The 16,418-nt window shown below is 38.2% G+C and overlaps 1 protein-coding gene across 4 annotated transcripts in view; it reads right to left on the reverse strand.

Annotated features, from left to right (window-relative positions):
• The window catches only part of PTPN14 (protein tyrosine phosphatase non-receptor type 14), a 122,171-nt gene that overhangs the window by 103,250 nt on the left and 2,503 nt on the right, over positions 1 to 16,418 (reverse strand). The window contains exon 2 of one of the 4 annotated variants that reach the window (XM_074863701.1): positions 13,582 to 13,635. The exons of the other annotated variants lie outside the window; for them this stretch is intronic. The gene's annotated coding sequence lies outside the window, so the exon portion shown is untranslated. The remainder of the gene's footprint in view (positions 1 to 13,581; positions 13,636 to 16,418) is intronic. 4 annotated transcript variants of the gene reach the window in all.

Below are 16,418 nucleotides of genomic sequence, written 5' to 3' on the forward strand. Positions count from 1 at the left end.
AAAATACAGCAAGTTCCTCAAATAAGGCAAAAAGATGTTAATGTGTAAGAACTATCAAAACAGCTTGTTAGAGAAATTAGGTCAATTTCTGCAACTATTTGTTACAGTCCTACATATCTAAATATATAAATACATTGTTTCACTTGGACAAATGTTTTTCAATAAAAAGCTAGACAAAATGTCAAAACACATTCTCAGTTTTGTGAACACCAAATTTTAACTCCGTTAAAGGGATATGGAAAACATATCCATGTGCAAGATATTTTTGGTTTTTAATGGAAGGATTCACTTTGTCAGTACCTTTTCATCTTCTTTGAAAGGTGTGCTTTTCATTCACTCAAACACTAAAAATATAGTTTTCAAGTACGGACGATAAGGCCTATATTCCAAATACTGCCTTTTTTTTTTTTTTTTTTTTGCTTGTGCTCTAAACCAACAGAATATATTTACTCAATGTAAAATTTTTAAACTAAATACCAAGTTAATACGATTTCACACTAAAATCTGATAGAAATTAACTCCCCTGTGAACGTCACAAATATCGCTTTGTTGCACCTCAGCATCAAAACACTTTGCTTGGAATTGTTGTGATTAACACTTTGCTGACTGTAGAAATCAACGTGAAAATGTTTAAAAATATCTTTTCTTCAGCTTGTTAAAATGGATTATATGCAAAGTTTAATGAAAACTTGCTATGTTTTCCATCAGCCTTAGCAATTTGGAGAACATAAGAAGGGTGCTAATTCTCTTTCAAGATCTGAATCTAATAATTGACTTTCTGATACCCTTGACATGAGGATGCATCAAGGTCAGAGAAGGGCACTTTTTCCACATACACTAAGGTTCTCTCTATCTTGCCACTAACCAATGGGAACCCTCACTTGCTGTTTCCCCTTCCTACTTGGTGCTGCTGTGATTGAGACCAACTCTCTCTGCATCTACTAGTAACTGTTCTGCTTCCTTATTGCCACTGCAAAATTACTCTTCTGCTAAATGTAATCCAGGAATTTCTGGAGGCGGTGGCACAGGCAACCGAAACCACTGTACTGGAGAACTCCCTTCATTCCTCTCCTGTTCACTGGGGTCTCTCTGAAATCACTTCTCTTTGATAGTTCTCCCACCTTCAGGACAGATGATTGCCCCCCACCCCCGGTCACTGTGCTAGGGCCACTGCTCGCTCTCCCTTCTCCTCTCCTGTAACATTGCATCACTTCTTTGACATGGCTGGTCTGGAAGGCTCCAAGAACAACCACAAGTCCCTTATTGTTTCCACATATGTTGCTGTACCATACACATAGCAGCAACTGAAAACTTTTTTGAAGTATAAAAATAAATGAGTCTGCCTCAGACAGGCTTAGAATGTGAAAGTCAGTTTAAGAGAGTTAACTAGATCTTTCTTTAATGGTATCTCTTTAAAGTCTCCAATAACTAAAATTAACTTTGTTTTTTAAATGTGATGTCTACAACAGACTCCTCTTTCACTGGCATTATCCAAATGTGTTGCCTTACATGGTGCGAACTACTGGACCTTTAATGCACATTACCATTCGAAGTGTACTGAAGCAAAATACTGATCTACTCTAAATAATTAGCAACAACGGAATCATACCGCTGCAGTTACACCTAACACAAACCTTGAACACTGATGCAATTCAAAGGCCCAACGCTGGCCCATGAATGCACTCACACAACAAAATATACAAGCAATCTACATTTCTGTGTACACACGTGCAGCACAGACAGGGTCTTAAACTCATAGCAGTGTCTGGTTTCATAACATATGCCCTTCCTTATCAAATGTCATTTGTATTGCCATCCCTGCATCTGTCTCCACAGATGTCATCCCATGTAATGAAGCATATGGGCTTAAGCTGACATTGTTTGCAAACAGGAAGAGCTTTTGGCAAGAGAAATAGAACATAAAGTGTTCTGCGGGCTGCCTCTCTTAACCCATCTTTGGTTGGCTCCTCTGCTCAGCTGAAACTGGTCAGCTACTTTCTGAGAGGGCAGAGTGCCAACCTAACAGATGGGCAGAAGTAAAGTCATGCCAAAGAACCAGAATGTGCATCTAATTTGATAATTAGGGGCTGAATTTCCCCTTAGAAATATTGCAATGGCAGCGCACATCAAGTTTCCAAGCTTAAGGGTAAAAAGAACATGATTCAGCCTATCCAGTTGAGGGTTAATTCTGAAAATAACAAAAAAACCAACAGAAGTGAGCCATGGAGGAGGGAGGAGACCAGCCATGGGCTCCTATCATTCAGGATTAGTGTTCTTCAAGGAGAGATGAAATAGAGAGAAGGGGAGGAAAGAAACAGTAAGATCAAGCCTTTATCCTGAAATAGCTCTCCACAAGGGACACCTGCAAATCTTGGCCAAAACAGTTCTGTGGCCTTGCCGAAAATAATTTATGCTGAATAGAGATAAAAGCAAGGAACTGATGGCCACTTTACAAAGCATTAAACACAGCTTTCCTGTCCACGAGGAATAGCCAAGCCAAAAGCTAGTAAAAGGCAAAGGACAAAGAGTGTTTATGGCTCGGTGGAAATCAAACATAATAATGTACACACGTACTTGGAACTGTTGACAATTATTGTCTTGGGTTTGATATACAGTGATACAGAGCTATGGCACACAAATAAAAAAGTTAACGGTAGAAGAGAGAGAAAGCTGGGGACCCAGCGGAAATTCTCTTTGTACAAGTACATTGTACAAATTTTCATGCAATAAGGCAGTGGTCCTGTAACTATTCTAAAGAGCCCTGTTGAAACAGGCTCTTCTGGGCCTTTTTCCTCTTCATCTTGTGTGCTCCCTCCCCTTTCTCAAACCACTTTACTCATCAGGATGAATGCCAACAGCCATGCAAGGCACAATTTTGACAAAACATTGCTCTAATTCATTCTTCTCTTTCCACTCCTAAAGCGACTCTTCAGATTTATAGCTTTTAAAAAGAAAAATATTAAGAGTAATGACTATGATGACATCAGTTACGTGGGATTTACAGATTTATATTTTGGATAAAAAAGAAAATTTTTAATCCTATCTTTTTATCGTACAGCCCTGCATTGAAATATTCCAAGCAGCAAAGAGGTCGTTTACTCTCATCTCGCCTACTTTGGGAAGAGGATGCTTCAAGGGGGCTTTCACATTGTTGGTGGATGGAAATTAGCTCTCCAACACAAGTAGTGTTCTGAGCCACATCTTCGGAGCAGAGCAGAAGGCTCAGCCACAGATTTAAAATAATTTAAAAGTGATAGCTGGTAAGTGCCTAAAAATCACATGTGCTGCTTTACAGACCTCCACTAAAACATTTTCCTCTGAAGAAATTTGTCAATGAAACGTCCTTTGTTCTACTGTCAAATTCTGGCAAGCTGCTTTCCAGTATAGCGTGAGACTTAATTGGGCTTTTGTTTAATTACCATCAAGACAATGACGCTCAAATGAAGAGTGCAACATACACAAGTGAGCGAAAGCAATCAATTAGGTTGACCCTGAAACTGTCTTTTAAGGGAAAGGAAGGGGCTACTTCTTACTGCGGTCATAGGCTAAAAATGCAAAATGTAAACCTGTCACTAAAATAGTACGTAGTTTTTTAGAAGCAAATAAATTAAATGACAGTAACTACAAAGGAGGAGCATCGCTATGAAGTAAGATCACATTTTTATACCACAGCGCCACTGCCATAGCTTAGGAAAACATAGAATTGAGTTAGTGGATTAACATGAATGGTGGTGTCAAACTGGGGCAAACTCTCCCATTCAACTCTACCACAGGTGCATATTTAGAAGGAGCCTAGATGATACAATGAATGAATCAATGAACACAGAAAGAAACTGTCATGGAAACAATCTAGCATGCAATGAATCAAGAAACTACTTAGTAACCTAAAAAATAAAATATGAAAAAAAAAATCCAAATATTATCCTGAAAACTCCCAAATTCAGTACTACATTTGAAGGCAAAAGAACACAAACAGAGCTAATATTGCTCTATGGCTATAACACAAGAGTTGATACGAAATCCACAAAGAAACATTAAAGGGCAAGGCAGCAGCTGCATTTATGAAGACAAAAAAGTTTAATCAGAGGGGTAAAACCTAAAGACAAGCCTGAAGACCTTCACAATCAAGTGTTAATCCAGTCTTCACTTACACTAAAGGTTGCCATCTCACCAACATTATAGGCAAACACACACCCTGGCAAGCAAGTGACTATTAATGGAAAATGAGAGTTAAACATAAGGGACATGCAGAAGTTCGAGTAGGGTACACAGCAACAGCAAAATGTTTGTCCATGTTCTAACTAAGGCAGGACTGTCCTGGAAGACTTCTACCGCACTGTTCTGAAAATTCAGCTCCACTTTTTGCTTTAAAACCTCCTGTCTGCTTTTAACTTCTGCTTTGGTAAGTAAATGAGCACATGTGAAATACAGCACATCAATTATTTTCAGTGCCCAGAGTTTTCATGCTTAAAGGTAAGAGAATATGCTAAAAGGTCTATATTTCAAGAATTTTGTATTCAGTATTTCTACCCTAGATGAGCCAAACATGATACTGGGCATCTCAGTTACTTACTTTCTCGGCCAGAGTTCACAGATGAAGGGTCATCTATTAAACAGCATTTTCCCCACAAGAGGCAAGAAAAGTAGCATAACAGTTAGCTAGAGCAGGTAAACAACACAGTTCATGCCGTTTTTATTGTCCAACCTGAGATACCACACAGGTGAGTTTACCCTTCTTCCTGAGACACAGATGTCTAACAAACTGAAAGCAAGCAACCAGAATACCCACACCATGATGCCATATGCGAAGGACCTCTTTTGACTCATGCAAACTGGAGTCATCAATCTCTGGCCCTGTGAAGGACAGCGTTCCTACAGCACATACTCCACATTTAGAAGTTCATTTAAAAGCCTGGGGTACATCACAGAGCAAGAATAAGAAGTGGTACAGCTAAACAGGTTCAGCTTTTTGTACAAATTATTAAAGAGCACCAATAGCAGACAGAAGTAGGATTACACCTTCTTAGCCTGCATGTTATTACAATAGCATCTGTCATTAAAAAAAAATTCATCTGAGAAGTATCAGAGTTAGAAAGCTTTTTTAGACAAAGTAAAGAAAGTGGAGAAAAAAAAAATGAAAAATCTCAACAGGAAAAAAACCCACCCCATAATTTAAGTGAAACCTTTATTACAGAAACATGATATTGGTACCTTCTGAAAGAGATTGTAAAAATAATGGAAAAAACCCTGGTGAGACAGGAAGCTTAAACACAGCTAATCTAATGATGACTTTCGTAACACAGGAAGCAAGCACGCTACCAAAGAGATGACAAAACCAGAGATTATTTTAGGTGTTTACTTATTCCCAGACCTAGCTAAAAAGTGTGCTAAAAGAACTTAGGTTAAGCACATCAGTCTTCCCGCTACAGCTTTTTGTTTTAAAATAAATACATAGCAATTGACTTTGCAAGTAATAATTCTCCAACAGAATTTACTTTGCAACAAGATGTCAAGAGTTACTGACCCCTTTCACACACTCACCTTTGGAAATGCAATTTCCTGTTACAAACTGATGTCCTGATCCTGCAAACCTCTACTCACATGAATGCTCTGGTTTGGTAAGCAGGGCTGCAAGTTACGCTGGCAGCAGTGGGGCCAGTAAGCATACGCCGGAGGCTTTGGGATGCAGTGCTCACCAACTGGACTTCCTGCCCGGAGCTTACAGTGCCAAGGTAAATAATTACGATACCACATTGGCAGATGTGTCAGAAGTATGAGGTATTAACTAGATTTACTACAGTCTTGAATAACTGAGTTGTAATTTTCCGCTCTCCTAGCACGTAACGTAACGATGCGAGGTGTGTTACAATGCCAGCATGTACCCAACTGCAACACTTAAGACTTTCATATCTGAGAATCCATGAGGATTGTATCGGCTTCTCTTGTGTAAGACTGAGCCCCTTTTGTCTAATTATGCTGCTCCATAACTACCTCCATGAACAGGTCTGAATTTAACCTAACAAAGACTCAACTACCTATGCCTTATAGACTACTTGCTCAGAGGACATAAAACACAGCTGTCATCATCATGATCCTAGCAGGACAAGAATAGAGTAATCCATGCTCAGTCTTACTAGACGTGGCAATTTGGCATTCTTTTGTTTTTAATTTCTTTTGACCTCACAGTTTGTCCTTGTAAAGTTCTTGCTGTTCATAAGCTAACACATCTGTGTTTAAACAGATTCAGTACACAAACTGCTTCCACATACTTGATAATGTCTTCTGCTTACACTTTCACCAGATCATCAGAACCACCATTCATTGCCATGTTTAAGTCAAGAAGAGCTGAAAGTATACAAATCACTGAAAATATACAGATCACTGAAAATATAATACGAAAGATTTGACACATAGTCTTCAAAGGCACATACAGACAAATACTGCAATAAAATAATGTAATTGATTCTAGTATTTCAAAGTCTCCTAAATACAAAGGGAACTTTTCATTGTCTGACACTTTTCTAACTCCTGAGAGATATAAACTGCAGAGGTAAAGCTTATGGCCCTGTCTAGACATACCTTTCCAATGCAAAATGCCACAACGGTTGTGGTGATACGCAAGACACGATGAAATTGTACATAGCCTGCAGTAAAACACATCACATTTGGGAGACTGCAGATTAATGGTTTTCATCAGTTGATGGAACTATTCTTAAGTCACATACCTTCGATATTTTTTAAACTTAGTTTGCCTTTCCTATATTTCTCTGCCATCATAGAGATGAGGGATTCATTATGTTTAAAAAAAAAAAAAGCCAAAAAAAAACCCAGAACCCAAACATTTTAAGTTCTCCTCAATCTCTTTTCCTAAGAGGCAGAGGATTCACTGCATAAAGACTTAATAGAACACTCAACATTGACAACATCATCCAGAACAGGTTCTGCACTGCTTCGTGCATATTCCCTTCCGCTGCAATCAGCACTTGATACCCAGCACTATCAGTTTGTTACACTGATCAAATTCTTTTAGGTTTGACCCCTGTACACAAAGATCAGCACACACGCCAATAAAATATCCTCGCCGAGACAGCCGTGAAGGAAATCTAAGTCATCACACAAGCAGTTCCTATCCACACTGGTTCTCCATGAGATTAATTTAGCACCTTGCTTAAAGCATGTTGTGGAGAGCAGGTCTAACGATGTCTGATGAAACCTGGCATACAAAGCACTCAGCATGGGAAACTACAGTGGACATCACACCTCAAGACAGCCATAGTTGGGGCAGGAATATACACGGGTGACTGAATATATGGCCTGTCAAATGCCTCAGGATAAAGCAAATGAAGCACATATCAAAGTACAGGTACAAAGGTTTGAAATATTGCAAAGGAGATCACTTTGTTCATGAAGGCCCCAAAACACTATACTGCCAAAACTATTTACTTAAAGGTCTCTGGATTGGTTTTATACTACTGTTTTACCAGATTCTTTGTTTAAAAATGTGCATAATAAGCAAGCCAAAAAAAGGAAAAACCCCAACTTTCCTAAAGTTGAGTAACCCAGCTCATCTTCACCCTTAATAGAGCTGCAGAAAAATAACAATTACTGGAGCTAATATCACACGGTTTTAATTTTTAAAATTTTATTATTTCAAACCACTATGAAGGAAGAGACCCATCTGATTACAAAACCAGAAACTTGTCTGTTTTTCTGATGGAGACTTAGACCCTTCACTGAATGCTCTAGTGGACTCTCTAGTGTTATTTTAACATGGTCCCCACAACAGAGCTACTATTCCTGAGGACTAATACAATAAGTCACAGAGCTCATTATTGGGAAGTTTTTCCTGATAAACAAACTAGATTCTGCCTTAATCTTATAAAATTATTTTATGCATTGTATTATGAAAGGGTCTTTTTCAACATGTAAGTTTCAAATGTTATTTTATTTTCATTCCCATATTTTAACTTTTGTAAAAGGCACTCAACAAAACTAACACATTCTGCTTTCCAAACTATGGCCACAGCGCTCTCAGGCTATGGCAAAAAGCCTTTTTAAGATAAACATGCACAAGTTTGTTTTTTTCATCCTAAGAAAATATCAGAATAATTGAGGATATCCTTCCCTGTCATTGTCATATCCTCTGTTGCTCTGTTTGATTGCAACATACAACATGAAGAAACAGAGAAATGCATTTTCTCTGATTCCAAGTAAAAAATAAATTAAATTACATTATAAATCCACACAACTAAGGAGAACAGAGAATCAAAATGAAGTGGTGTTTAACAGTTGTTATTTAATCTGAAGTTATCTGAATACCCCATTCAGTTAACAGATTTATTTGCTTGGAAGTTACTGTATTCTTGCAAGCTCACAGTCCTGCCACTCATGACTATTTCAGACTATTGCTCGGGGCAGGGGGGAAGGAAGTGCCAAATCTCACAGCTGTATGCAGAGAGTTAGTGGTACTTGTCAAGGACACTGAACACATAAAGCTAACACGAAAATTAAGCTACATGTTAACAAACTTCTCTTATAACGCAAGCTGAAAATACAAATGTAGGAAAGAAACCTTATGTAACATCAACAGAAGTTGACATTACTGACTAATAGAACAAAATGACTAATTGTCTCCCATGCACTCACCACTTGTCAGATGTTTTGACAGATTAATTAGTGCATGGGTGACAATCTTCATACCTAAGTCAGGTTCTAGGAAAAGTGTAAGAATATATCAGTCTCTCTGGATAAACCCATTTGTACATCAGAAGAAACAACCGGGCCATCATTAGACAAGGTTTAATGTTTTTTGAAAGCACATCCTACTCACATTAATCATTCACCCTTTCATCAGTGAAAAGTTATACATGCAAATGTATACTACAAAAACTCAAGAGCTGTTCTGTGAGCAACTGTTTCAGGTCACTACACCAGCAACAAAGAACAAGAAGAGGAGCTAGAGCAAAACTAACATATAGCAACTAGAGAGCTCATAATCCAAGCTGCTGTATTCTCCTTGAATGTGCCTCCCTCCATTCCAGCTCCAGGAAAATGCTCAGCACTTCATAAGGTCAGATCCTGAGGTGGTATCAGTAATTCCCTTCCGAAACAACTGTCTCTCAATTACTGAACTGTAAATTTGCAGGAAGTGTGCCTTCCTGAATTTGCATATTTAAATACATATGTTTATGACAATTTAGCAATTAAATACAAAAACCAGAAAAACTTCTGAGAAATGAACCAGCTACAGAGGGCAGGCTATGACCAAAGAAACCAAAATCTTCAGATATATGCCAGCTCTCCTCAACATACCATTTGCCTATTGCACCAAACCATTTCTTCTCCTCTTCCTTAGACTGTAATTCAAGACATGTATTGTGTCTTTTGCTATTTGTAAAGCACCCAGCACATTCTGCAATGCAGAAAGGAATTAAAAAAATTAAATGAAATCTAACTCTTCATATGCAGAATTTTATTTATTTAAACACTTTTCTCTACATAACATTAAGTACTATGAAACATTAAACTGTGTACCAAAAACCCTAAAATATGTAACAAGCAGAAATAACTTTCATCTTTTATTTCCAACTTTTCAGAAAGAAAGTTAATTTAAAAAAAAATGGAAGTGAAATCTACTAGCAAGGAACATACTTAATGTTTGGATGCTAAATACTAACCTGCCTCAATAATCCTCTCCTGCATATATTTTAGTTCTATTTTATGAAGGAAATTTCCAACTATGCACAAACACATTTTGGGGCACCAAGCTACCAAAAGGGACACAGACACATGGAAGAAAACTTGCAAGAAAGCCATGTCATTGCCTTTCTCTGTTCTCAGAAAGAACCACAACAAAGTGGGAAGCAACAGCACCTAAGTATCAATACTGTGATTTAGCTTCCTCTGCTATCACAGATTCCAAAACACAGTCTTGGCAAAGGTGCAAGGAATCACAGGACCTTTACTCAAATATATCTACATGAGCTGTTTTATTCACAAACTTGCCCTGTCCACCCTCTGTTCTGAAGCTACGAGAACTCTGAATCTCTGTTAATATTTGTGTCTACCAGCAAAAGACTGCATCAGCCATCCCCTTAAGATAGCAGCCAAGTTCTTTATCTGGTAAGCTGACCAAAGCATTTTCCTAAACAGACTGAATCTTCACAACACTATGAAGAATGTAAATAGACACCAATCCTACTGAGTAGCTCTTAAAGTATGCCAACCAAAGGAAAAAAAACACATCAACAAACGATCATTTCAGATGCCTGTTTTCCAAGACCTTTGAAATAAATTCCCATTACCCCCAAAGCTCATCAGGGTTCTTCCTCCTGAGGCAGGTCTCTTCACATTGAGCGTGTCAGAAAACTCTTAAGGGAGAAGTCATATTTTCTCAGAAATCTCTCTTTTCTGTATTTGGGGTAGGACTTTCAAGGCCTGCTCACACTGAAGGCATCAGAAGTTTTACTCTACCTCAGCACAAGATAAAACAGGCCACTGGATATATTGCTTTTCCCTCTCCTCTCCCTCTGTCCTGGTAAACAACAGGCACAAAGTTTTGTGTAGAAATCCCTTTATACATTGTCTCACTTTTAAAGCACCTCAGATAAGCACTGCATATCACATATGCGGAAAATGGAGGGTTTCCACTATCAACGGGATTCAGTTTTGCACTGAAAGAACGAAAGTGTTGAGGGAAGGGGTCGAAATAAAAATGGCACGTAGCTGTAGACATCAAAAATGGGATCTGGCTTCTATTAGGTGAATCTCTGATTGGCAAAGACCCCTGATTTTGCCCAGGCTTGTCAAAAAACCTAGCTTAATTATCATCATCAATAAAAAGCTAAAGGCATTTTATCTACAAGGTAGTGAATGCCTCTTCTCAAAAGAGGGAGTTCCATGATAAGAGCTAATCTAAAAAACCTAAGGAATGCAAACTATTTTCTCAGTTGTAAAAACAAGAAAGAATTGCACAAACACAAGTTAAAACAACTACCGGTAACCTTGCGCTTCTCCTACACCACCAAATTCTGGGCTAAGGCCCTACCCAGTGTCCTTCGGGTAGCTATGCTTTGAACAAGCCCAATGTTCAGACGATGAAGTCCCAAAAAGGGCATTACTTTTATGCATCTTCACAAATGTGGGCCTTCCCATTAACCTGATTTTCCGAGTTCACAAAAGCAGTGCAAGGCTACCTTCAAAACAGCTTCAGCCTTTTCAACAGGGACATCTGAAAATCAGTACACATTTTACTTTGTAGAGAGCTGCCAGGCAGCCTGTTAGACAGCTCATTCTGGTTGGTCAGACCACCTAAAAGTTACAAAAGACTTTGCTTTTTATACTTTGGGTTATAGTATAGCTTTCTGAAACTTCTACAGACAAAGCTTGACTGTGTTATACCCTACATACACTAATCTGTTAACATGAGGTGTTGATTATTAGATCAGTCACAGTGCCTGCTACTAAATCAATTTTTTTCCCCACTTTCTCTTCTGCAACAGATTAACATTTGCAGTCTATAGATGTGCAAAAATTCCATGGTGTTGGTACACTATTGCTTTGACAATATTTTCTTTGAAACACCCTCTAAGTCACAGAAGATCTAGTTACCTCCAGAAACTGGTCCACCTATTTGTCACAGTCAGACATACAACTATCATTCTGTTAAAGAGTTAAAAAAATATTTGGATTAACTACACAAATTACAAAATATTCCTTGTCCATTGAAAGACTTACTAGAAATCCTTGATCATCATAACCAATTTATTAATAATAGATACCAATGCTAACTGCCTTTTAAATGAAGCCTAACCATCAATTCTGTTCTCTACACCAGCCCAGGCCGCAGCAGACCATGCCTCAGTAAATTAAACCATCTTACTTTATTGTGTTGAAGTCCAATACATACTTTCTATGAAGCCTGAACATATATTAAAAAAAAAAATCTTTCAATTCCACCTGCATTAGTATTTAATTAAAGCCACCATCATTCACGGTACAACACAGAAATTAAATTGCTATTTTGGGTCAAATCATCAGCCTGATAACCTGTTTCTAACAGCAGCTTACCCTATGTCCTCCAGAAGAAAACATGTGAAATATCACAGCAGACACTAACAGCATGATCTGTCCTAAGGTAAACTTCTTAATCCCCGTCAGATACTGTTGATTTATCCCTAGAGCATCACATTTAACATACACTTTGGCTGTAGTTGTGACAGTTCCTCCCATCCCTAGGAACAGTTCACTTTTCTTTTTCATCCTACCAGGCTCTTGGTCTGTATGCTTTCCTTCAGCTGGAAGTATGGCAATTACTTGTTTGTTTTTTTTAAAATGGTGATTTAGGGCTAGTATATACATTTTCTTTCAAACTACTTCCTATAACTAGTCATTGTATCAAAAAGTAATGAAATTATTACTAATTAATGGCCAAACATTACTTTGCACATATGTATCCTACCTCCTCTAACTGACCTCTTTGAAACAAAGCTACACTAATCTTTTCAGTTCAACTTCATATGAATATCTTCCAATCTCTCCTCTTTGATAGGAGATCGCAAATTGATTATTCCAGGTGAATCTGAGCACTAGTTTAATAATATCCTCTGTGTTATTAACACAGCATTGAACAATGACTGTGGCATTTTTTTCTGCCCAATGCTAAGCATAAGGAGGGTGCACAAGTTCAAATAAAAAATTTTTGAAATCTTCCTCCCCACCTTAATAAATATAGGTAATTTACAATCCAGTAACATGAACGAGTAATTTGATTATTCCCTCTAACGTGCATATTCTTGAATTTATCAACATCATCTGCTATGCTTTCCTTTTACCCGTGCATATTCTTGAATTTATCAACATCATCTGCTATGCTTCCCTTTTACCCAGCTTTCTTGGATACCCTTTACAATTTCTCAGTCTTCTTCAGTCTTGCCTAATCCAAATACTTTTGCATTATTAGCAAGTTTTGGCACACCATCATTCATCTAGTTTATTAGATCACCAACATACACGTTCACCACCCTCTTTTCAGAGTTGTTTCTACATCACATGGTAATTTAAGGTTTACATTGTTACTGACAAAAAAATAAAGTAGTCTTAGTCATAAGAAAAAGTACACTCTTTGAGAACTAGAAAGCAGAGCTGCAGTTTCCAAAAGACTTACTTGGTTTTAAGCAAAGCTCAGTATCTAAACTCTTCACATGAGCAGAATGCAAGAAGCCACCATGTCTACAGGACACCAGAGGTGGGCTGTAGGTCCTTGTTTTCTTCTTCCCAGGACATCACCCATCCAACATGCAACATACCTGACTCCCTCCAGAAAAATCCTTTGGTTAGAAATCCTTCGTAATGTTACCTAAATTTATGGTTAATTAGTGCTAAGTCTATAGTGCCTTAGGTATTTTCAGAAGTGGCTCATATATAGTTGACTATAATATGCACAACTGCTTATTAGGGCAGCAATGATGGGGGGGAAATATATTTTAAAACAAATACACACATTCCTTTTACATGCTTTGTGCTGCATCATAGTCTCACGTCCTTAATTCCAGATGGCACTTTTAGCACTGATTTACTGACCTTGAGAAGCACTTTAAAGAGCAATCTTAAAGCCTTCTTTACTTTCCTCTGCATCTAAAGGCAAAAATACCAATCAACATCATTCAGATGGCAAGGCATTGCATTTGCATTGTTACATTACCTTTATTTGACCACAATCTAATCTTGCAAATTCACTAAAACTAGGCCAAATTTCATTATATTATGCATGGACACTGAAAGCTGAAGACAGTGAAATTAAAATGCTCTTAATGCTTCAAACCTTCACACAAAATCATCCTTGAATTCCATAAGTTTGCTTTAACAATGTATTTCATTATATGGTAACAAGTAAAAAACAACAGATTTAGCTAGTGAAAATCATTCTCATTAATTCAAAAGAAAAATAGCTCAACTGTGCTATCTTAAAGAAATCAGTAAAACCCATACTAAGCTTTCTTGACTAACAAAGGACCAGCTGTGAATAAACAGATTAAAATTACCTAAAGGTTTATTTGAACAGAAGAGGTGCAAGCAGAAGAAAAAGATAGTATGTATGCATTTAACAAGGAAATCCAAATCTGATTTTCATCTAAAAAAATAACATCAATAACAATTTTGATTCCCCACATATTTAAGATAAGCTGTACCTTGTTCTATCTTTCAGTTTAAAAATTTTCAGCATGCTCCAATTTTGTGTTCTGGTTGCTTATCATTACAAAACCAGACATTTCAATCATAAGATCCATTGTGTCAGGTGGCTTTACAGCCACAAAAACAAACCAAAACAAAATACTATCCCCCGAAACTGGATAGTCAAGCCAAATACTACCAAGAGACAGAAAAAAAGAAAATAGCCATCCCAATAACGCACTCAACCCAAAAATAAAGATATAGTGTTACTGCCTCAAAATCACACTATTTCACAAAAGAGATGAAGAACAAGTCTGCAAAACCTCCAGAAATTGATAAAGCACCTAACTGTCAGCTTTTGGACACTTGGACATTCAACTCATTGATCTTTTCACATTCCAGAGTTCTCCTCGCTCCCTCCTACAGGCCAGAGGAAAGAGGGAAGAGTCACGGACTGCATTTCCTGCTCCCGGGGGTATTTCCACATTTGTGAGGAGCCCTATTCCTTCAGAGCGTGTGAGATGTCTCCTTATAGATCACCTCCTCAGCTCCAAGTGCACGGCAAGCCAAAGGCCTTCGGCAGAAGATGGACACCTACACAGGACAGGCTATACTTGCTCTGGACACGGACCAGATCCAGCACAACCAGAGGAAGCTACGAGTGCCCACTGAGATCTGTGGTCTCCTGCACTAGGTGTGCAGTGGAACCCAAACCATACTTTTATCATGACCTTGGGCTTCAGCTCAGGTCTACCTCAGTTCCTTTAGGATCTAGTCTTTATTTTTTATTTTTGAATATATTTTTTAAAACCATCTAAGAGGTAGAGTCAGCAGCTTCCACAGAGTATAGAGAACCTGTAGATTTAAAAAAATGGAACCAGACCTTTTCACATAAAATTTCAGAGAATCTTATGCAGAGGCATACTCCTCACAGGAGGAACATCTACAGGGTAATGGTTTGTTTTCACAGACCAGGAGCTGTTCCAGTGGAACTCCACAAAGCTTAATAGGCCAAGACACACTGCACTTCACAAGGGACTTAGACATAAAAAGAATTTTATGGCATCTGCTCAGCATAAAAGTTAAGCCTTTATTGAAATCTTCTTGTAATTGAGCTGGATGCACACGCACAACTATATTGCATACTAAGTATTATAGCCTGGCTCCTGCAAAGACTTGTATACTTGTTTATTATTATGTATATAAAAGAAATTCCGTGATTTCAAAAGCACTATTCATGAATGTGAATTTAAGCACATGGGTGGGTCTTTGCAGGACTAGGACACATACGCTACCAAGCAGCACTGCCTGCTAAAAACTTCTTACCTTTGTATACTACCAACAGTTTATAAAACCCCCTCAGCTGACTAACCCTTGCAACAGAGGACTTGCTTCCAGCTGAGGAGCTGGAGTTCAAGTACACTTTTCACACTGCATATATCTCTACTAAACTTAAATCCAGATTCAAATGAGCTACTGAAGTAACATTTAACCAAATGCAGCCTCACTGGTTATGAAGAGAAACAGAATGAAGAGCAGCCCCTCTGGCTGTAGTGGTACAAAAGACACACAAAAAAAAGGAAACCATAGAGTGACCAGAAGTATGCAGACAATTCTTTTTTTTATATTAAATACTTTCTCCAAGATTGAAGGAGCCACTGGCGGCCAAGGCAATTTGCTAAGTGTACAAAAGCAGATGTATTTCACAGAAAGCCATTCTATACCTAAGTTACGATAACTGACTCACAAGCTTCTGCTGGACAAGAAAGACCAGGAGAAAAGTCAGTCATTAGTATTAACATTGGTTGCTAATTAACCCTCATGAACAACACTGCACCAAAGCCACTTCTGCTACTATTACAGAAACATTTAAAAGACACATTTAAAACTGTAAGTATAATGTATATAAAAAGCTCAATTTGCTCAGTACAGACATCAGTCCTACAGCCCTTGCTCTGGCCTTAATCTGCACCACCAGACCCTCTGAGGTTGCAGAGACAGTTGTGCTTTCAAGCTTCTCGCATACAAATGCAGTGTGGAACTGATGACCACAAGCTCTGCCACAGATTTTGGGGACTACCTGTTAGCCGATGGGCTGTGCTTCAAACGGTAAGTTTGCAAAGCTCCCAACCTTCGTATCACGACCATTAGATACACACAAGTGCCCTCTGCCTGTAAGCAACTCTGGCACAGCCTCCTACAGAAACCAAAAAAAAGTTCAAGAAAGTACTGCCAATAACAGAACA

The sequence above is a fragment of the Strix uralensis genome, chromosome 3, assembly GCF_047716275.1.
Source record: "Strix uralensis isolate ZFMK-TIS-50842 chromosome 3, bStrUra1, whole genome shotgun sequence".
Taxonomy (NCBI): domain Eukaryota; kingdom Metazoa; phylum Chordata; class Aves; order Strigiformes; family Strigidae; genus Strix; species Strix uralensis.